Source organism: Protopterus annectens, chromosome 1.part1 (assembly GCF_019279795.1).
Source record: "Protopterus annectens isolate FY-2018-M chromosome 1.part1, PAN1.0, whole genome shotgun sequence".
Classification (NCBI taxonomy): Eukaryota; Metazoa; Chordata; order Ceratodontiformes; family Protopteridae; genus Protopterus; species Protopterus annectens.
In genome coordinates this window covers 944,096,603-944,118,498 of record NC_056726.1, presented here as the reverse complement: position 1 = coordinate 944,118,498, position 21,896 = coordinate 944,096,603, and the positions used below count along the sequence as shown (strand labels likewise).

The following is a 21,896-nucleotide window of genomic DNA, read 5'->3' as shown; positions in this document are numbered from 1 at the left end:
ATGGTGATTCCTGACTGTGCTGAAAGTAAGGATTTACAGGATTTAATACATTCTGCTGAACAAGTTGGAAAACATACTTTGCAATGTGGTTTTGATTTACTAGAGGCATCCTGCAGGGCTGCTGTTACTGGGTCTGTACTTAGAAGGCATGCTTGGCTTAAGGAGCAGTCTTTGCCAGATCATGTTAAAGCTAAATTGCTGGATGCTCCCTTAAATCAGGACCGCCTGTTTGGCAATAAAGCAGAAGAAGTACTTAAAAAGATGGAGGAAAAAGCTAAATCTATGCAAACTGTTAAAGATTTCCGGCAAGTACAGCCTCCGAGATTTAGTAGGCATTAGCCCTCTAAGAATTGGTCCTTTCCTGCCTCTTCCAGGCCTTCAGTCCAAACCCAGAACCAGCAGAGTACCCAGGCTTCAGTCCCAAGGTACACACAGGACTAAGCAGTGGGGGGCTCCTACTTCCAAAGCAGGGAGTAGTAAGAATCCACCCTATCGTAAACTGTCTCAATGACTTAACTTTAAAACTTCCAAGCCCTTCCCAACTGACTGCTCCTTTAGGGGGAAAGATTGCTCTGCAGGCAAAAAGCTGGGAACTCATTAACCAGGACAAATGGGTTTTAAATGTAGTTTCCCAAGGATACATATTCCACTTCCACACTTTACCAACCCCAAACGGTTGGCCAGTTCTACCCCCAAATCAGTGGGCAGAGGATCAAATGCAAGTTCTCTCTCTAAGTATAAGGGCTCTTCAGACTGTCCCAGAAGAGGAAAGGGGACAAGGTTTCTACTCAAGACTTTTCCTGGTGCCCATAAAAGACAACTCCTGGCGTCCTATCCTGGATCTCTCTATCTTAAACACTTTTTTGGTGATCCCAAATTTCAGGATGGTAACTCTTCACCAGTTGCTTCCTATGCTAGCCAAGGATGCCTGGTTGGCAACACTGGATTTAAAGGAAGCCTACCTGCACATCCCAATCAGGGAATCTTGCAGAAGATACCTACGCTTCAAAGCAGGCTACATGCACTATCAGTTCTCTGCACTGCCCTTTGGCTTATCTACTGTGCCCAGGGTATTCACAAAGTGCCTAGCTCCAGTCATTGCATTTTGCAGGCAAAGGAAATATTCAGATATATCCATACCTAGGCGATTGTCTAATTCAGGCCGATAGCCAGGACATAGTTTTGAATCATCTGGCGTTTGTACAAAAGGTGCTAACTTCTCTGGGGTACACCATAAATGAAAAGAAATCACATCTCATACCCTGCCAACAAATTGCATTCCTGGGAGCAAGCTTGAACACAACTTCCCAGATGGCTTTCCTCACGCCATAGAAACAAGTTCATTTGACAGTTTACTTCAGTCTAATGGTCACAAAGACCCTGCTATCTGCAAGACAAATACTGCAAGCCTTGGGGTTCATGGCCTCCTGCATTCTCCTAATTCCATATGCAAGACTGCATATGAGGAAACTACAGTGGTATTTAAAAAGCCTATGGTGTCAACATTCTCAGGATCTAGAAGCAATAATTCCTATCATACCTTGCCTACAGTTCCTTTGGTGGGCAGAGGCCTGTCACCAAAACAAGGGACTGCCATTCACTCTACCCCCTGCCACCCAAACCCTAACAACAGACGCATCAGACTCATAGGGGGCTCACTTGGCAGGGATGTGCATTCAGGGCAAATGGACCCAAGTCAAATGCATCTGCATATCAATCAAAAAGAAATGTTAGCGGTACAGAATGCTCTGACAGCCTTCAAGGACCACATTCTTCCAGGACAATTAATGGTAAAGACAGACAACACCACTACATAAACAAGCAGGGGGGAAGCCACTCATACCCTCTCTGCAGACTAGCCATGGCTCTGTGGAACACAGCCTTAATCTACCAAGTACACCTACAGGCTCAATTCCTGCCAGGAAAGCTAGATACACTGGCAAACGAACTAAGCAGAAATCTCATGGACCCACATGAGTGGAAACTGGAACCAAAGACATTCAACATGTTGATAAACAAATGGGAGAGTCCAGATATAGACCTGTTTGCCTCCCCCAGAACTACCAATTGGACAAATTCTGCACAAGGACTCCCCACAAACAAGCTTGGAAAGTGGATGCCCTGTCCTTCACCTGGAAAAATCTATCAGTTTATGCCTTTCCTCCTCTGCCTCTCCTCTCCAAGGTACTACTAAAGATCAGACAGGACAAACCAAGGATGATACTGATTGCACCAGATTGACCATGCCAGCACTACTACCCCCTCTTGCGCAGTGTGTCACTGCTGGCACCATGGCACCTGCCTCAGATCTTCACACTGCTGTCCCAGCAGGAAAGCCAGATTTTGCACCCTCAGCTTCAGACTGGCAGCCTGGCTAATTACCTGATCTCTCCATTACAATCCCTCAGTAAACAAGTGTTGGATATCATTCTGGAGGCAAGGAGGCCTAGTACTAGAAAATCTTATGCTGAAAAATGGAAAAGATTCTGTTCCTGGAACCAAACTCAGGATGGGCACAGCAGCGCCCAATTTACCTCAGATTCTTCAATACTTAACTGAGATGCTTCACAAGGGCCTTTCCTTTTCCTCCATCAAAATTCATGCCTCAGCCATTTTAACACAGAACCACCCCTCTTCCCACAACCACTGCTCAAGCAGTTCCTCAGAGGGGCCAAAAACTTAAGACCACCCAGGACAGCCCCAACCCCAGCCTGGGACCTTAACTTTGTATTGAAAAAACTCATTCTACCTCCTTTTGAGCCAGCTGCAAGTGGAGAGCTGAAATTCCTTTCTTGGAAAGCAGCCTTCCTTTTCGCCATCACTTCAGCAAGAAGGGTGTCTGAATTACAGGCCCTTATGGCAGTGGAACCAAAAAATGAACCAGCACAAGGGGAAAAGTGCTAAAACATATTTTATTCATGGCAAAGTTTATTCCATATAATCCTTGTGTTGCAAACCAGTTTCGGCTATCTTTTAGCCTTCTTCAGTGCAAAGAGAGAAAATAGTGATTCAACAGCACATCCTGGTCAATCCTTATATACCAAATAATTTAAAGGTGTATATAGACCAAAAACTTATCACATTTGTTGGGAATAAGTCATAGATCTCTGAGTTTGTCTTGCTCTTCAAAAATATTACCATCAATCTTGACTTAAATATAATTATAATATTATTATAATAATATTTTTATAATATAATATAAACATGTATTGCAAAAGATGCATGAAACAAGAAGCTGACAAAGATTACTCCATTTCATTTAGACCAGGTTTAAACAAAGCCCCTAACCTGGTAATCCATGAGGATTCCATATCATTTAATTTATCATGCCAGCCTGCTTTGGAGTTTCTATGCAAACCAATTTTGTCAATAATCACAAATTTAAATTGCGCTGTTTGGTGAGTTAGGGTATGTTTGTATAGGGCATTGGAAATTTTTCCATTTCTAATGGCACTGAGATGTTCACTTATCCTGTGTCTCAGTGGTCTTGATGTTTGACCCACATAGAAGGAAGAACATGTACAAGTGGCCAGATAGACCTCCCAATCAGTACTGCAGTTGCCAAAAATTCTGATCTGGTATATCTTAGGGGTATTACTACTGGAAAATTCTTTGGTCTTAGAAATGTGTCTGCATGTGCTGCAGTGATTGCAGGGAAAACATCCTATCAGAGGGTCACCAAATAAAGTAGTTTGATTGGATGTAGATGGTTTGTATCTTTTGTAGTGTGTGAAATAAGATTGGATGGTTCTGCCCTTACGATATGAAAAAACACATTTGTCAGCTAGTATTTCATTTAAATGTTCATGGGCCTTCAAAATGTCCCAGTGATTATTAATGATGTCTCTGAAAGAAGATGTATTGCTGCCAAATGTGGTAACAAATCTGATGGGCTGAGATCCAATAGATTGGTTGTCATCTTGTGATTGTTTGTATTGTAATAGTGTAGATCTGGGTACATCTTTGATCTGGTTAATCAGCTGACAAATGTGTTTTTTCATATCATAGGGGCAGAACCATCCAATCTTATTTCACAGAGCTGCAAATGGTAACATTGTTACAACTGTGAACAGGACAGAATTTATACGAACGGATTCCAGTTTAGGTGGTTTGGCTTTGGAGAACTTTGGTCCAGCACCTTGTGTATCTACGAATGGAGAGCATATTACGGTTGGGCAGCCTGAAATTAACAAATGGCTTGCCAAGGATTTTTCTTTTTCTGGTATTACACCTGCCAATACCGCTAATCAGCAATGTGAGAAAGGTAACATAAATAAATAAGAGTTTGTTTTTACATACACGCAAGTTCGTGCCTTGGTTTTCCGTACTGTGACCGTTTATATATTTCTTGGTTTGTTTTCTTGACTGTTTATTACTCTACACAAACCGACGACTTTTTCTCATCTTCAATGCTGTCTAAAACTACCGAGTTTCTAAGGCCAAGAGTACGAGCTACGCCTAAAAAAACAACAACCCAAACTCAAGCACCTGCTTCCTTGCCACAACATCAAATGCTTAAAAGTGGCAGAAGACCTGAATATGCTGATTAGGGGAAGCCAGCCTTCTCCTGCAAAGAGAAAGAGACCTGTCCCCAGCAGCTTTAACTGACCAAGAGTCCGACGACTCTGAGGTTTCCAGAATATGAAGACATTCCTTTATCTGCTTATGAGGATTCTGATGCAGAGGACTCCATTCCCTCTGCTTCACCTCCGGAGGATTTTTCTTTTGGTGAAACCCTACATACTTTGAGAGCATTTCCATTGGGAATGCCAGGATTATCCTCAGTCCATAAAGAGACTCTGAGAATTTTTAGATTTGCCACAACATAGACCTATAGCTATCCCACCTGTTCTGGATGTTGTGGATGATGTCTTTATGGAATCCAGTCTAACTCCTGATACTTTACCCCTTGTTCCAAGGAATCCAGACAGGTACTACAGAGTCCCTGACTCTCACAAATTCCTTTTCAAAAATCCTGCTGCTGTCCAGAGGTCATTTCCCAGGGGCCTAAAGGTATAAAAGCAACCACAGCTAAGAATCCCACCCCTTCTGACAGGGATTCCCGAGCTTTAGACAGATTGGGTAAAAAAGTATGCACCTCTGCAACTCTCGCCATTGGGGCATTGAATTGCCAGTTTCACATGCTGAAGTACCAGCAACATATTATGGAACTTATTAAACAAAAATGATCTACCTTTACAGACTGTGCAGAAAATAAAGAATTACAGGAGCTTATGCATTCTGCAAGCCAAGTTAGCAAGCATACTTTGCAATGTGGCTTTGACGCCCTAGAAGCATCTTGCAGGGCAGCAGTCACTGGTTCTGTACTGAGAAGGCATGCTTGGCTTAAGGAGCAGACCTTGCAAGACCATGTCAAATCAAAATTGCTAGACGCTCTGTTGAACAAGGACAATCTGTTTGCTACCAAAGCAGAAGAGGTTCTAAAAAAGATGGAAGAAAAGGCTAAGTCTATGCAGACAGTCAGACTTTTTGCAAGTGCAGCCTCCAAGATTCAGTAGGCATTGCCCCTCAAAACATTTGTCCTTTCCAGCCCCCTCAAGGCTATCTCAACCTAGACCCAGGGGAAACGGACCCCCCCCAGATTACAGTCTCAGGGTATGCATAGATCTAAGCAATGGAGTACCTCCTCTTCTAAAATGGGGAGTGCTAAGCCACCCCCTTACGGAAAGAATTCACAATGACTTCTCAACTCCTCTCCTAACCTCTACCCAAGTGCTCGTCCCCTAGGAAGAAAACTTGCCCATCATGCAAAAAACTGGACCTCCATCACCAAAGGCCATTGGGTCCTCAACATTGTATCCCAGGGGTACAAATTTTACTTCCACTCACTTCCCAGACCTTCCTCCAAACCAGTGGGCAGAGGCACAAAACCAAGTTCCCTGCTCTCCATAAGGGCTATTCAACCTGTTCCTGCCGAACAGATAGGTCAAGGGTTTTATTTCAGACTTTTCCTGGGACCCAGAAAAGAGGGCACTTGGCGCCCAATCCTAGATCTCTCAATTCTAAACACCTTCCTGGTGGTACCAAAATTCAAAATGCTCACCCTTCAGCAGCTTCCTCCTATGCTGACCAAAGATGCCTGGTTAGCCACCCTAGACCTAAAAGAAGCCTATCTGCACATCCCTATCAGGGACTCATGCAGGAAATACCTATGTTTCAGGGCAGGATCTATGCATTATCAGTTCTCTGCACTTCCATTTGGCTTATCCACTGCTCCCAGAGTCTTCACAAAATGTCTGGCCTCAGCCATTGCCTATTGCAGACAGAGAAAAATTCAAATTTACCCTTACTCGGACAGTTGCCTGATTCAGGCAGACAAGAAAAGCTGTTACAGCACCTGGCATTTGTAAAGAACCTTCTAACCTCCCTGGGGTACACTATCAACGAAAAGAAATCAAAACTAGTCCCCAGTCAAAAGTTTGTATTCCTGGGAGCAAGCTTGGACACGGCATCCCAGATGGCATTCCTTACTCCGGAAAAACAAGCCTATCTAACAGACTACTTCACTCAAATGGCCACCAGAACCCAGCTATCCGCAAGGAAAGTCCTGCAGGCCCTAGGGTTCATGGCCTCTTGCATTCTACTAATTCCATATGCCAGACTGCATATGAGGAAACTTCAGTGGTACTTAAAAAGTCTTTGGTGCCAACATTATCAGGACCTGGAAACAGTCATACCTATCATACCTTGTCTAAGGACAGAGTTTCTTTGGTGGACAGCAGCATGCAACCACAACAAGGGACTTCCCTTTACTCAACCCCGCGCCACCCAGACCCTAACCACAGATGCATCAGACTATGCCTGGGAGGCACATCTGGACAGCAAGTGCAGTCAGGGCCACTGGAGCCCAAAGCAAATTCAGCTGCACATCAACCAAAAAGAGATGCTAGCTTTTCAGCACGCTGTGACAGCTTTCATATTCCTACTCTCACCAGGACCCGTACTAATAAAGACAGACAACACCACAGTTATGTGGTACATCAACAAGCAGGGGGGAACCCACTCTTACCCTCTCTGCAGGCTAGCCATGGCCCTGTGGAACACGGCCTCGGACATGCATATTTATTTGCAAGCTCAATTCCTGCCAGGCAAACAAAACTCTCTGGTAGACGACTTAATCAGAAATCTCCTAGACCCACACGAGTGGCAATTAGACCCCAGCACTTTCAGCCTTCTAACCCAGAAATGGGAGACCCCGGAGGTGGATCTTTTTGCCTCCCCTACAATCACCGACTCAGCAGATTCTGCACCAGGACACCTCACAGCAGGCCCTGGAAAGTGGATGCCCTATCCTTCCAGTGGGTAAGCCTGTCAATCTATGCATTTCCACCTCTGCATCTTCTCACAAGAATGTTACTCAAGATAAGACAGGACAGACCAAGGGCAATCCTGATTGCCCCGGACTGGCCACGCCAGCACTGGTACCCACTACTGCGCAGCCTATCACCGGTGCTACCATGGCACCTACCCCAGTCCCCAAACCTCCTCACTCAGCAGAAGGGACAGATCTTGCAGCTGCAACTGCAAACCTTGAATCTTGCAGCCTGGCTTATTCCTTGAATCCTCCACCAGTGACCAGCCTAAGCAAGCAGGTGCTGGATGTCCCAGTACAAGGAAATCTTATGCTGATAAGTGGAAGAGGTATTGTTCCTGGAGTCAATCTAAAGGAGAGGACAGAGAGGACACAACACTACCCTCCTTACCTCTAATCCTGGATTACCTAGCAGATGTACTCCACAGAGGCCTTTCCTTCTCTTCCATTAAGATCCACGCCTCTGCCATCTTGGTTCATTACAACACTGAGCTACCTCTCTTCTCTCACCCTCTCATCAAACAGTTCCTGAGAGGGACAAACAATGTAAGGCCACCAAGGAGAGACCCCACCCCTGCTTGGGACCTTAACTTTGTACTGGAAAAGCTCACGCTACCTCCCTTTGAGCCTACAGCATCAGCAGAGTTAAAATTCCTCTCTTGGAAAACAGCCTTGCTTTTGGCCATCACTTCAGCTAGAAGAGTATCTGAGTTACAAGCACTTATGGCTGTAGAACCCTTCATTATTTTTCATGCTGACAGGGTTTCCCTCAAGACTAACCATTCCTTTATGTCTAAAGTGGTGTCCAGTGTAGCTCTAAACCAATCTATCCATTTGCCAGCCTTCTTCCCTAATCCTCAGAATAAAGGGGAAAGGATCCGGCACTCCTTAGATGTGCACAGACAGCTCAGATTCTGCCTTAATAGGACTAAGACCTTCAGAAAATCTGACCAGTTACTAGTCAGTTTTGCACCAGGGGCAGAGGGCAAGGCCATTTCAAAACAAACAGTTTCCAAATGGATAGCACGCTGTATCGATTTTTGCTACAAACACCATGGGAAACCAACCCCTCAGGGGGTCAGAACGCATTCAACTAGGGCTACTTCTACCTCTACAACATTCCTCAGGGGAGTCCCTACCAGGGACATTTTGGAAGCTGCTACCTGGAGTTCTGTTCACACCTTTACCAAACATTACCACCTGCCTATCTTTTCCAAATCCAGGGCGGGTTTTGCAACAGCAGTCCTGCAGGGCATACTAGCCAGCCCCAACTTTTCTTGACTGTCTCCACCCATTCTTCAGCTTTGGGAATCAACCCAAGTGTGATGACTGCAACAGTGAAACACTAAGAACATAGTACAGTTGTGTACACTTACCATAAATGTAGATGTTCGAGTGTATTCACTGTTGCAGTCCTGATTTCCCACCCTCCAGCCCCCTTGTCTCACTTTCTTTCTCGCTCTCCTTTCTATGTCCATTACTCACACCTTACAGGGCTAGTGGTATTTACTTTTTACTGGTGGTGTTTTTCCCACCATAACTTAGCTCCCTACTGGGGGGCTCCTGACATTTGGGGCAAGAAAAACTGATGTAATGGCGTCTGCTGCCTGTTTTTATACCCCTGACGACCTGATGTCAGTCCTGAAGCGACAGCAACTGATGCAGAAATACTAAGTCTCTGGTATTCCGGCCGACTGAGGGCTACCTGCAGGCAGATAACCCAGGTGTGATGACTGCAACAGTGAAAACACGCTAACATCTACATTTATGGTAAGTGTACGCAACTGTACTTTCTGCTGTAATCCATTATAATTTTTGTGTCAGCACAGCTATTAAAGTCATTTACAAAGGCTTTCAAGTTCTAGTCCTCCTAAGTAACCTTTTTTTTATCAAATGTTCTGCAAAGTTCAAATTACTCATCATGCTTTTCACTTAAAACAGACACACTAAGTGGTACATTTTGGGGGGATCTGACTTTCACAGGCGTACATGTTGGGGACTTTCAGGGATGTCATTAGATATCCAAAAATAAAACAATAACGTAATTGTAAATACACAATGTTAAAAGCACAAAACAGTAAAACAAGATATCTAAATAACTTTTTGGCTTTCTGTTAGCTGTTTTAGCTTAATCACACTTTAAAAAGCCATTTTTACTGTTGTTCTGTTGTATTTATGCTGCAAATCGTTTTTTACTGTGTGTGCACTTGATTTATTTGCTTAAAAGTTAAAATTTAAACTGCATTTAATACTGTAGGCATCACACTCAAGTGTGACAGCCTTTTCTGTGCATTTCTACTGTTTAAATTGCATTTTGCTGCTTAATTAAAAAAAAAATGAAAAAATACTATCTGTACTGCTCATTTCCCGCCTTTCCTATACTAGAATAGTCAGGATCCCAGATCTGCTGGTTTCAGGACTTTAGTCTGTGTTTCTGAGTAGTCCAGACCTTGTTGTGGTAGTGGGAGGTCTTTCTGCTTATCAGTGAGAGTGGTAAGCATTAGAGAAGCCTATCTGTCGCAAGAGGTGTGGTTTCAACTCTGAAATTAACCTTATTAGCCGTTTTGAGCAAATTTCTATCCCTTTCAAGTTTCTGAGTTAAAAACCTATGTTTGTGCGAGTTTGCACATCGCGCAGCGCTGCTTAGCTAGGGTTAAACTATTCCTGACGCCATAAAGTCTGCTCTTCAGTTTTTCCCTTAGAACTAGCCAGATTCTTAATTTTAGCACTTGAATCTGCTTTTTCGTGCTCAGCACTGGTTCAGAACTGTTGCAGGCACTAAATAAACTACAGTTTGTTACAGCACTCAATCTTCCTCATTACTTAGAGGTTAACAGTTTTTTGTACTTATCTTCCTCAGCTGTTTAGAGGAAAACAGTTCCAGTACTTGCTTTCCTCACTTATCTAGAGGAAAGTCGTGATTACCCAGGCATGTCTAAGGGACAGCTCCCAGTGTTCTCTCCTGTCTACTTGATGAATCTGCGCATATTGGGGCAATGTAGCAATTGCCTCATGTACACTGACAACCCTCTCCTCCTACCACCCAACACTAAAAACTGTGAGAGATGCATTTATCTAGACAAACTGGAAGCAAAGCTCTCTCAACCAAAGACTGAACGTGTCCATCAAGAGGAGAAGGTAAACACTTGCACCACATCACACTCATCACATACACCCACTAAACCTACACCACCAAAACCTACACATAGATGCACAAAAACATTCACAGAGGCTCCCAATAATTATCTTCCCAAATAACAGAGACCTCCAAAGCAGAAACATAAGGAGCCTCCACCCCTCAACGCAACCCAAAAGACACATAACCCACAGACTCAGTGTGCCACTCAACCACAGCCCATAAGACAAAACAATGTACCCAACACATTAGTCATAGGTGACTCTGTAGTCAGGCACACTGATGTTCCACTCACCAGACCAGACAAGGAGAAGGTTACTGTCAGTTGCCTGTCTGGTGCCAGGATCCCATAATCCATGCACTCAGGTCACTCCACAACAAGTACAAATATGACTCCGTCATTGTCCATGTTGGTGTGAACAACCTGAGACATACCTCCCTGGACTACATGAAAAGAGACATGGAAGAGCTCCCCGACCTTGTAATCCAGGCAGGTATGACCCTAGCCCTGAGTAGCATCCTGCCTTCACCCAGAATGATACCACGGTACAAGGACAAAATGATTGACTTCAACAATTGGCTAAGCTTCTGGTGTCATTCTAAGCAATCCAGTGTCAGCCTGTGACGACATGGTCGACAGGCCACGATGCTTTGCCAGAGATGGCCTGCACCTGTCGCCCGTGAGATTCTGGATACTGGCTATTGCACTTGCCGCCCCTATAGTGCGTTTTTTAGGCAAGGTCCAAATGACAAACCCACCACATTAGTAGGTACAGGCAAACTAAAACTGAAGGTAATGCTACTCAATGCTAGAAGTGTAAACCTCAAAATGCACTCACTCGAAGCACTACTCAAAATGGAGAACATCGATATCTGTGCTGTGACTGAAACTTGGTTCAAGGCTCTGGAGAGCACCCCTGCATTACCAGGCTATAACTTATACCATACCTTTCGGCCATCTAACCGGGACCGGAACACCAAAGGTGGAGGTGTGTCCATATTCATCAAGGATATCCACACCTCCAGGCTAGTTGCCCAACATAATGCATCCGAAATTATCCAAGTGCAACTAACTCTGGGCAAAACTGCAATCCAGATTGTAGCTTGCTACAGATCCCCCACCATGCCCCAGGACTCCTACTCCTCTTTTCTTGATATACTGGAAAATATTAGGGTCCAACCAAACACCCTAATAATGGGCAATTTTAACTACTCCATTAACTGGGGAAAACTACTCATGTACCAACTCCTTCACTCACTGTTTTCTAGAATTCATAAACTCCAATGCACTGGATCAATGTATCCACACCCCCACCAGTGGCAACAATATCCTAGACCTAGTCAGTACCAACATGAGTGACCAGTGTTCCACACCTGGTCAACTTCTCATTGGTCAGATCCTACCATAAACTAATCACCATAGATATCCATATCCCATCCCCACCCCCCATTAAGGAAACCACGGTAAAAAATTTCTCCAAAGCCAACTTCATGCTTCTTAAGACAGAAGTGGCAAACGTCACAACATCCCGGCAGATGGGCACTGCAGCTATGACTGCAGAATCCTACACAAATGCACTCTGTGAGCACTTACATGAGTGCATGGATCATGCTATCCCTAACAGAACAAAGACGCTATCCTCCAAAAAAAGGAAGCCAATCTGGTGGCACCCCACTATAAACAAACTCTACAACAGAAGGAAGAAACTGTTGCAAAAGAGAGTAAAATCCTATGAGTGGAGGAGCTCCCTAGTCAGCCTCAGTAAGAAACTGAGATCCCTCATAAAATCCTCCAAAGCCAGCTATGAAAACAAAATTGCCACTGACTCTTAAGGACAACCACAAAGCATTCTGTAGCTATGTCAGGAATCTCAATGGCAACATCCAAGTCTGCTCTGAGCTATAGCACAATGGCATGAAAATTACAGAACCAAATGATATCGCCAGCATCCTGGCTGATGGGTTCAGTGCTAACTTTACCCCCCTCTCAGCCCCTAAAGGGCCCATATCTATTCCGGAAGAATGCAGACCCCCTGAAATCACAGCTGCGCAGGTAAAAACTGCACTTTCCAAAGCCAAGAACACAGCTTCCATGGGACCGGACAACATCCCGGGCTGCGTTCTACATGAACTTTAGAACGAACTGGTCCCCCACCAAAGCACCATGTTCAGTCATCGCCTCACGTCGGGCTTTCTGCCCACTGAATGGCACACAGCAGCAGTTATACCACTCCATAAAGGAGTCACCACAGACCCCGGAAACTATCGCCCTATTAGCCTGACGAGCCTGGTCTGCAAGGTCATGGAACGCATCATCATAGAACTCATTCACAAAGACATAGGTAACGTCCAAATCCTGGACCCCACCCAGTTCGGGTTTGTGAAAGGCAGATCATGCCTCCTGAACCTGATTGACGACTTTGAAACAGTCACCAAAGCCGTAGACGAGGGAAAGGCAGTTCACACAGTCTATCTTGACCTCGCCAAGGCTTTCTATACCATCCCCCATTCTGGAATTATAGATAAACTCACCAAACTGGGTAGAACTCCATACATCACAAGATGGGTTGCCAACTGGCTCACTGACAGAACCCACACTGTAAAAGTTTCAGACTCCAAATCGGACTTCAAACCAGTGACAAGTGGAGTACCACAGGGTTCAGTCCTGGGTCCTCTCCTGTTTGGTATCTACTCCTCTGAAATAAGGGCTAACACAGAGCACCTCTGGTCGGCTAAGTTCACAGATGACTGCAATCTAGGTGCCATAGTTGAGGCCCAGTCGACGTGGACATCCTACAGAAGAGCCTCACTGAGACAGATGCCTGGTGTCAGAGCCATGGCCTCAAACTAAATGCCAAAAAGTGCATGGTCAACCCCTTTGGTAAAAACTCTGTTCTCATGAACTACCACATAGGCAGCAGTCCTCTTAATGCCAAAGGTGTGATAAGAGACCTTGGGACAGAGGTGGACAGTAGTCTCTCCTTTGATAATCACATTGCGACAGTAGTCAGAAAATCCTTCTACGTGGCACACCTCATTACGAAAGGGTTCTCATCCAGGAAAAAAGAGGTCATTGTTCCCCTCTACTCGGCACTCATTAGACCCATTATTGAGTACAACACCCCTTTTGGAATGTACCTCAGAAGACATCTGCAGCAGCTGGGAAGGACACAAAAGTACCTCACCAAGAGGATTACGGGTCTCAAACAGATGTCCTACGCTGACCGTCTCAAAAAACTCCAGCTTTACTCCATAGCATATCGCCTACTCTGAGGTGATCTCTGCCTAACATACAAAGCTGTGTCAAACCCAGAGCTGTTGGACATGCTACACCTAAAGAAATCCCAATTCCTCCAGGATACATGCTCTAGGGATCTAAACCTTGTCACCACAATAAATAGAACACGCTGGAGAGAGAGATTCCTGTCTCAGAGACTTCCCATACTCTGGAACAAGCTACCTATCTCTGTCGAGCAAAGTTCCTCATTAGCACTCTTTAAGAAAAATCTTGATGAATGAATGGGAATTAGGAAATTCGCCCCAGGGATCACTCCTGTGGCCCTGCTCGACAGGGGCACAGAAAAATAACTTTCTTGGATGGCAAAAGCCAGGGAACCTTGTTGGCTAGGCTTACATAGGCCCTAGGGCCGATAGCCTTGTACCTACCTATGAATACTTTCTCTCTCTCTCTTCTTTAGTGTTAGAAATAAACTGGTGAGCTGTGGATGAAGCAGATGACTTCATAAATCGGAGGAGCAAAGAAAGATTGCATGGATTATGCTTCCCATTATAACAAAAATTCCAGATGATGACCTTTATGTTGGAAGTAATCGTATGCCTTCTGTGAGGGATAATTTTTAAATCTGCCCTTCTACTCTTCACAGGATTTTTTAAGAAGTTGAGAAAAAAAAGTAAAGCCTTACAGTCAGTAAAAAATCTCTTCCTACTTATGGCTAGATACTCTAGGAACTGTCCATAAAAATCATGGCCTTTTAACCTCTGGATAGTACACTGTCCTCTTCCTCTGGGAAAAGTGGTTCCTCCTGATCTCACACTAGTGGATAAGGAAAATTGTGGCTTCTAGTCTCTAATGGACAGAGACAGCCTATAAATCTTGTCCTAGCTTACTTGTACCCCTTAAAATAACCTCTAGGGCACATAAACTTACAGGACACAATTGGGATGCATGGCTAGGCTTATAAAGGCCTAAGTTATCATTAATGTAGTATACACCTGTGAACTTATTATCCGCGGTGGTGGTGCTGCGGTAGCGTTGTCACCTCGCAGTAAGACACTGTCCGGTTCAATTCTCAGCTAGAGCGTCTTCTGCGTGGAGACATGCGTGAATGGGCGTACCTTCGTTTAAGGTTGTGCATCAGGCCTGGCAAGCCAGTATGTAAAAATCAACTGCCAATCATTAGCGGACCGGAGTTCCGCTGTGGCGACCCCTAACCGGGAAAAGCCAAAAGACACAAACACACACCTATGAACTTATTATATAATATTCTAAGTTCCTTCCCTTTCTTTATGTGCCACCTCTTTTAAGGAAACAGGTGCTTCATACCAGCCCCAGAGAGCTGCTGAGTGCAAGGCAGCTAAAGTCATTCAGTAGTCATAAAGTGGAAGAGAGGAATCTACTCGACTGTTTGTATTGCTCAAGAATGAAAAACTATTTAAGGCAATTTAAGATGGCTCAAGCATCAACAGTTATACGACTGTCAAGAAGTTCATGATTCCTGACTGACCCAGAGGGATGAGGGACTGTGATCCAGGTGACCAGAGTTGGACTAGCAGCTGTAGAGGATCCAGATAGGGAGGGGAAGTGTAAAGGAGCATGGGGCCACTTGCCTCTCCTGGATGAGGAGACGTTTGTACTTATTCTGATGCACACAAAGCAATGTGATCACCCTGGTGGAGACCAGAGAAACCACCATTCATATTGTAGGGGGAGGGGCAGGGTTAGTTGGAGAAACTGCCCTTGCAGAAGTGAGGTGATGCCCTTTGTATGCTCTGCATTTCTTGCCCTCCTTGGTGCCAGGTGAGTGCGAGGATAGGGACATTGAGAAAAATGAAAAAATTGCATAAAGTAACCCTAATGGCTGCATGAATAATGATCCCTTTATCAGCTCTCGCACGGTGATGGGAATTAATGTGTTGATTTGACAGAAGGAAGGATTGATGGTCAGCTTGCAGTACCTCCTGCCTCTTAAGTGATGTTTTTATTTTTGTTCACAACATGTATGGCTGCAGTTTTTGCCCATCTGAAGTTGAAGTGCATCCTTATTTATGCACCCCTGGATGGTTGCTTGATCCAGCCATGTTCCATAAAAGAATGCAGAGGACTTTCAGCTGTACATTCCAGTGCTTTCTGAGCCTGTAAAACTCTAGCCTGAAATGCTGTCACCATAAACAGTTTTTGGGTGCTGTCTTTAATACCAGCAATTGCAGTGTGTCCCTGCCAGAATATACAGTCTTGCTCATGAATCACTTTTTTTTTTTTTTTTAATGTAATTTTTTACACCCCCCCCCCCCCCCCACCCACATGCCTGACTGTCATCAGGCCTTCCCCGATTAGATCTTAACACTGTCTGGAGGGCTCCTCCATGCAGCCATTAAGGTGCTTTGTTCTCTTGCAGCTATCAAGGTGCTAAGAGCTTTTTCTGTTTTATGGCCTAACCCTGCCCCTAAGGATGACATGAACATTTGCATCACTGTAAGACCCACTCATCTCCTGTTGTCCATGCATCATTGCTTCCCCACATGTACTTATATGGACTGCTGTCACTGGCTTGAGTGATTATACCCTTGTTTTGCCGGCAGTAGTTCCCCACATCATGGTGGACTGCATTTCTCCAGCCAAAGCCCTGTCATCAGGACAGTGATGCAAGCCAGGTCAGAACCACTGTTCCTCCCCCTCACAATGGTCATGCTCCATCCTCTTGTGTCTGTCCCATCAGATATCTGAACAGTTAGTTGATCTATGGTTGCCTTTACTGTAGTCAGAGTTTTATCACTCTCTGCAACTGGTGAAGGCCTGAACCACTTCAGGTTTCTGTTAACGGCTGCGTCACTCTCCATTCTGATAGTTCCACATGCAAAGTTACACATGAGAAAGATTCAGCAGTCCCAGAAAACTTTATCAAATGAGCAGAGGCTGTTCTTGGAACATGTGATTTCCCTTGTTCCTTTGCTAAAATAAGGAACTTACTTGATAGGCAGCACAGGTGTTGTATCTGTTGCATCCCTTCACTCCTCATCTTAATTGGACCAGCAGTTTATAACGGGTGCCTCAAACTGTATATGAAGATTTGCATTCTTCACCACACAGGACAGGACATATGGCCCAAGAATCTCTGGAACAAGCACATAAAAATGAAGGAGAGATGATTGTTATTCTCTGTGTCTGTAGGCCTTCAAGACACTTGTAAATACAGTGCCCTTCTGGTAATAAAACACTACAGTAATATGGTACATCCACCGACAAGGGCACTCCGTCCTACACCTTCTGCAGTCTGGCCATGAAATTCTGTTACTTAGTTATCATTGTGAACTTGCTAATGGTAAGCAACATGCTGCCTCTTCCAACAGAACTTGGTGGCAGTCCAACTGACCAAGGGGTTAGAGACCTCTCACAAATGGTCTGGACACACAGACCTTTCTATATGCTACAGGAAGGTAAGACACCACAGACATAGACCTCTAGTATCACGGAAGAGCTACAGGATTCTGAAGGAAGTTCATGGGTAGTTACTTGGCATGTAAATTAAAAGATCCCTGAATAGCCACTCGGGAGCCTAGCCCAATATCCCAATTAAGAGAACTGTCTAGTTTAATTGACTTGCACAAAATGATGTAGAATGCAAATGGAGGCTAAGGAAATCAAACCCTGAACATACAGGAAATGGCTCTTAGTAGCTGGTTTTCATTTCAATATAACAGCAGGGCCTTCTTTGTGTCTACCCTCAATTGCAGGTCTCGGATTCAACAAGCAGAAAACTTTCTCCACCCCAGACTTAAAAAGTTCAAGGCCAAAAAGATTTCAAGTTAGCATTCCACAGTCCACCTGTTCTTCACCAGTTGGTCTATATCATCCACTGGCTAGAAGACTGAAAACAAGAATGTCCTACTTAGCCAAGTGGAACAGATTTTTGAGTTAGTATTGCAGGAAATAGCTTGATCCAGTAGCATTTCACATTCCACGGATTTTTTGTTTTTGGTGTATCTCATAATTTATGGGGGGGTGAGATAGGCTGCTATCTAAGCAACCTGTTAGATGACTAATTCTGGTAGCTTGGCTAGAGGGATATAGATATACAATAGCCAGTGTTTCTTCCCTACACAAGGGTGGCTCCTCTGCTGACCCACATAATTATAGACCCATCAGCTTAACCAGCCTTGTAAGCAAAGCCATGCCACATATTGTAGCAGAACTCATTTATGCAGACTTAAGCAACTTAGCTGATCTACATCCTACTCCTTTTGGTTTTGTGGAGGGTAAGGCCTGTCTTCTGAATGTAGTAAACGTCTCTGAAAAGGTTACAAGGGCTGTGGGTAGTGATCACTGCATGCAAGGATTTTGACACTGTCCCTTATGATGGCCTTCTTGAGAAATTGGACAGATTTAATATAAACTTCTATATTGTCCACTAGATTGCAGATTGGCTGTCCAGCAGATCCCAGGTTATCCAAGTTGCTGATGCCCTTTCTGAATGTAAAATGTTAAATAGTTTGGTACCATTAGTACTAGGCCCTCTCATGTTTGTCATTTATTTTGCAGACTTCCAAGCCAATATTCCAAAACTGTGGCTGACCAAGTTTGCTGATAACTGCAAGCCGGAACTGTTATCGACTTATCAACTGATACTCTAGCACAGGCTGGAGTATGCCCACACCTGGTATACTGAAAACCATCTAATGTTAACTGCAAAAAAGTGTAGTAGTAGCATTCAGCAAAAAACAACCTGCTCCACCGTCATATGTTTTACATAAAATACCTGGGTATTTTTGTGGACAAGTCTCTTACCATTTGATCATCATGTTTCCACTGTTTAGAAAATTCCTTTATTTGTCCCAGTTATTTTCCAAGGTAATATTTTCAAGATCCAAAGGCATAACCTTACCACTGTAGTCTTTCCTTATCAGACCCATCATTGAATGCAGTGCCCCCTGTGGTTTGTGCAGGTGCAACCATATCTCTCAACTGAAAAAGCAGCAGTGATTTTTAGTCAAGAACATGAAAGGTCTTTAATCATTCAAGTAACCTTATAGATTAGATTAGCTCAGCTCTCCTTATACTCAGTAAGCTACCGGTTGCCCCGAGGTAACTTGTGTCTTACTTTTTGAAACATGAAAGGACCCAGTCCTTTTTGACCTCCTAGTTCTTCTCAAAGACTCTATAAATACCCTTACTAGGAACCTAAACGTACACCAACAAGTAGACAAGGCTCATTGGAAGAATGGGTTTCTAATTCAACATATTCCCAGCCTGTGGAATAGCTTACCACTACACATAGAGTAACGTACTACTTTAGCTGCACTATAGGCTAGTCTGATGATAGGATGCATTGGGATATTATGTGCAGCCCTACTCAGTTTGGGAGAGATGAGCACTACTTAGTGATTTTAAAGGACGGTAAGAACTTTTAAGTGTATGTATGACTGCATCTTATTATCCCTGAAATTGCTTGCTTATTGTCGTTCTTGTGTTCCTATTTACTCATTAAACAAACAAAATGAATCCACTTAGCCTTACCAAAGTCCTGCGAATCCAAAATAAGCAAAACAGAAGAAAAGATGGCAGGACACTGCTGCTGCTCAATAAAACTTTTAATAAAAACTTTAAAACAAGTAAACGAAGTAATCCAAATGCAGACAAAATGAAAAAAGGTTAGCGCTTTCGGGTTACACCCTTCATCAGACAACAAACACTGCATGCACATTCTTTTTAAAAAGAGTCACAACCAATGAAAACGTTATAGGTCAATGAAACACACGCCTCTTCAGGAGTGTGGGTTTTAAAGGAATAACATCATTTAAACCTGGGGGTAGGTGTGCCATTAAATCTATAATCCATTTAGTTTCATCCAAGGCAGTCTGCAGCCTGACATCCCCCCCCCCCGATTATTCATTCTAATGTTAACTATCACTCTAAATGAAAAGCTATGTGTTGGATGTATACATATATGCCTATACAAGGCGTTGCTGTCATCCCTATTCCTTATACTTCCTAAATGTTGTAGGATTCTCACCTTAAACATATTTGTGGTCATGCCCACATAGAAACTGGGGCATTTTGTGCATTCAGCCAAATAGACCACATTTGAGGTCCTGCAAGTGGCTCTACCCTTAAAAACAACATTCTTCCCGGTGGTTCTATGTATGAAGTTAACCTCTTTATTGATAAAGCTGCAAGCTTTACACGTACCACATGGAAGTGTACCTGCCCTGCTCTTAAATGGCCTGCTCTGAGAGACTATTCTCCTTACATAAAATGTCACTCAAGTTCTTATTCCTTCTATATTGAAAATAAGGTCTGTTATCAATTAGCCCCTTTAAACTGGTATCACTGGTGAGGATGTTCCAGTTGTTGTTAACAATTCTACAGATGTCACTGATGTTGCTCCCATAGGTGAACAACAACTTGGTGCCTCTCTGTATGGTGGTATCCTGCACGGTCACTACGGGAGCCTGGGGCTGATTCCTATTGAGCCAAGGTTTAGATTTAGTCTGTCTATACAACCTTGTTCTCTCAAAATGGGAAATGATGAATATTTTGGGAAATGCTACTTGGAAGGATCACATCTTGATGTATGTTAGATTTGTAGATGATATTTTTATTCTTTGGAATGGAGAATATGACAAGTTTAACAGTTTTTTGTCATACCTACATACTACCACCACCTTCCTTAAGTTCAGTGCGAACACATCTTACCACTCCATAGATTTTTTAGATGTGAGGGTCACACAACAACAAGTAGGCTTTTCATCTAGCCTACACAAGAAAGACTGTTGGAAAAATACCCTGCTGTCTTACGACAGCATGCATCCTCGCCACATTTTCCCAAACATTGTTAGAGGGCAAGTGAGTCGTGTCTCCCGGATTAGCACAGATGACAAGCAATTTGAACAAGAGTTAGTGAATCTAACGGGGCACTTTGAGCAGAGAGGCTATGGGAAGAATATGGTAAGGAACGTTATAGATAATGGTAAGATCTATAGACAGACTAAATCTAGACCTTGGCTCAATAGGAATCAGCCCCAGGCTCCCGTAGTGACCATGCAGGATACCACCATACAGAGAGGCACCAAGTTGTTGTTCACCTATGGGAGCAACATCAGTGACATCTGTAGAATTGTTAACAACAACTGGGTTAACAACAACTGGAACATCCTCACCAGTGATACCAGTTTAAAGGGGCTAATTGATAACAGACCTTATTTTCAATATAGAAGGAATAAGAACTTGAGTGACATTTTATGTAAGGAGAATAGTCTCTCTGAGAGCAGGCCATTTAAGAGCAGGGCAGGTACACTTCCATGTGGTACATGTAAAGCTTGCAGCTTTATCAATAAAGAGGTTAACTTCATACATAGAACCACCGGGAAGAATGTTGTTTTTAAGGGTAGAGCCACTTGCAGGACCTCAAATGTGGTCTATTTGGCTGAATGCACAAAATGCCCCAGTTTCTATGTGGGCATGACCACAAATATGTTTAAGGTGAGAATCCTACAACATTTAGGAAGTATAAGGAATAGGGATGACAGCAACGCCTTGTATAGGCATATATGCATACATCCAACACATAGCTTTTCATTTAGAGTGATAGTTAACATTAGAATGAATAATCGGGGGGGGGGGGGATGTCAGGCTGCAGACTGCCTTGGATGAAACTAAATGGATTATAGACTTAATGGCACACCTACCCCCAGGTTTAAATGATGTTATTCCTTTAAAACCCACACTCCTGAAGGAAGTATAAGGAATAGGGATGACAGCAAGGCCTTGTATAGGCATATATGCATACATCCAACACATAGCTTTTCATTTAGAGTGATAGTTAACATTAGAATGAATAATCGGGGGGGGGGGGGATGTCAGGCTGCAGACTGCCTTGGATGAAACTAAATGGATTATAGACTTAATGGCACACCTACCCCCAGGTTTAAATGATGTTATTCCTTTAAAACCCACACTCCTGAAGAGGCGTGTGTTTCATTGACCTATAAGGTTTTCATTGGTTGTGACTCTTTTTAAAAAGAATGTGCATGCAGTGTTTGTTGTCTGATGAAGGGTGTAACCCGAAAGCGCTAACCTTTTTTCATTTTGTCTGCATTTGGATTACTTCGTTTACTTGTTTTAAAGTTTTTATTAAAAGTTTTATTGAGCAGCAGCAGTGTCCTGCCATCTTTTCTTCTATTTACTCATTA

The 21,896-nt window shown here is 43.7% G+C and overlaps 1 protein-coding gene across 1 annotated transcript in view; it reads left to right on the top strand.

Annotated features, from left to right (window-relative positions):
* CPSF3 (cleavage and polyadenylation specific factor 3) overlaps positions 1 to 21,896 on the top strand; it is a 710,232-nt gene that overhangs the window by 621,414 nt on the left and 66,922 nt on the right. The gene's annotated exons all lie outside the window — the stretch shown is intronic.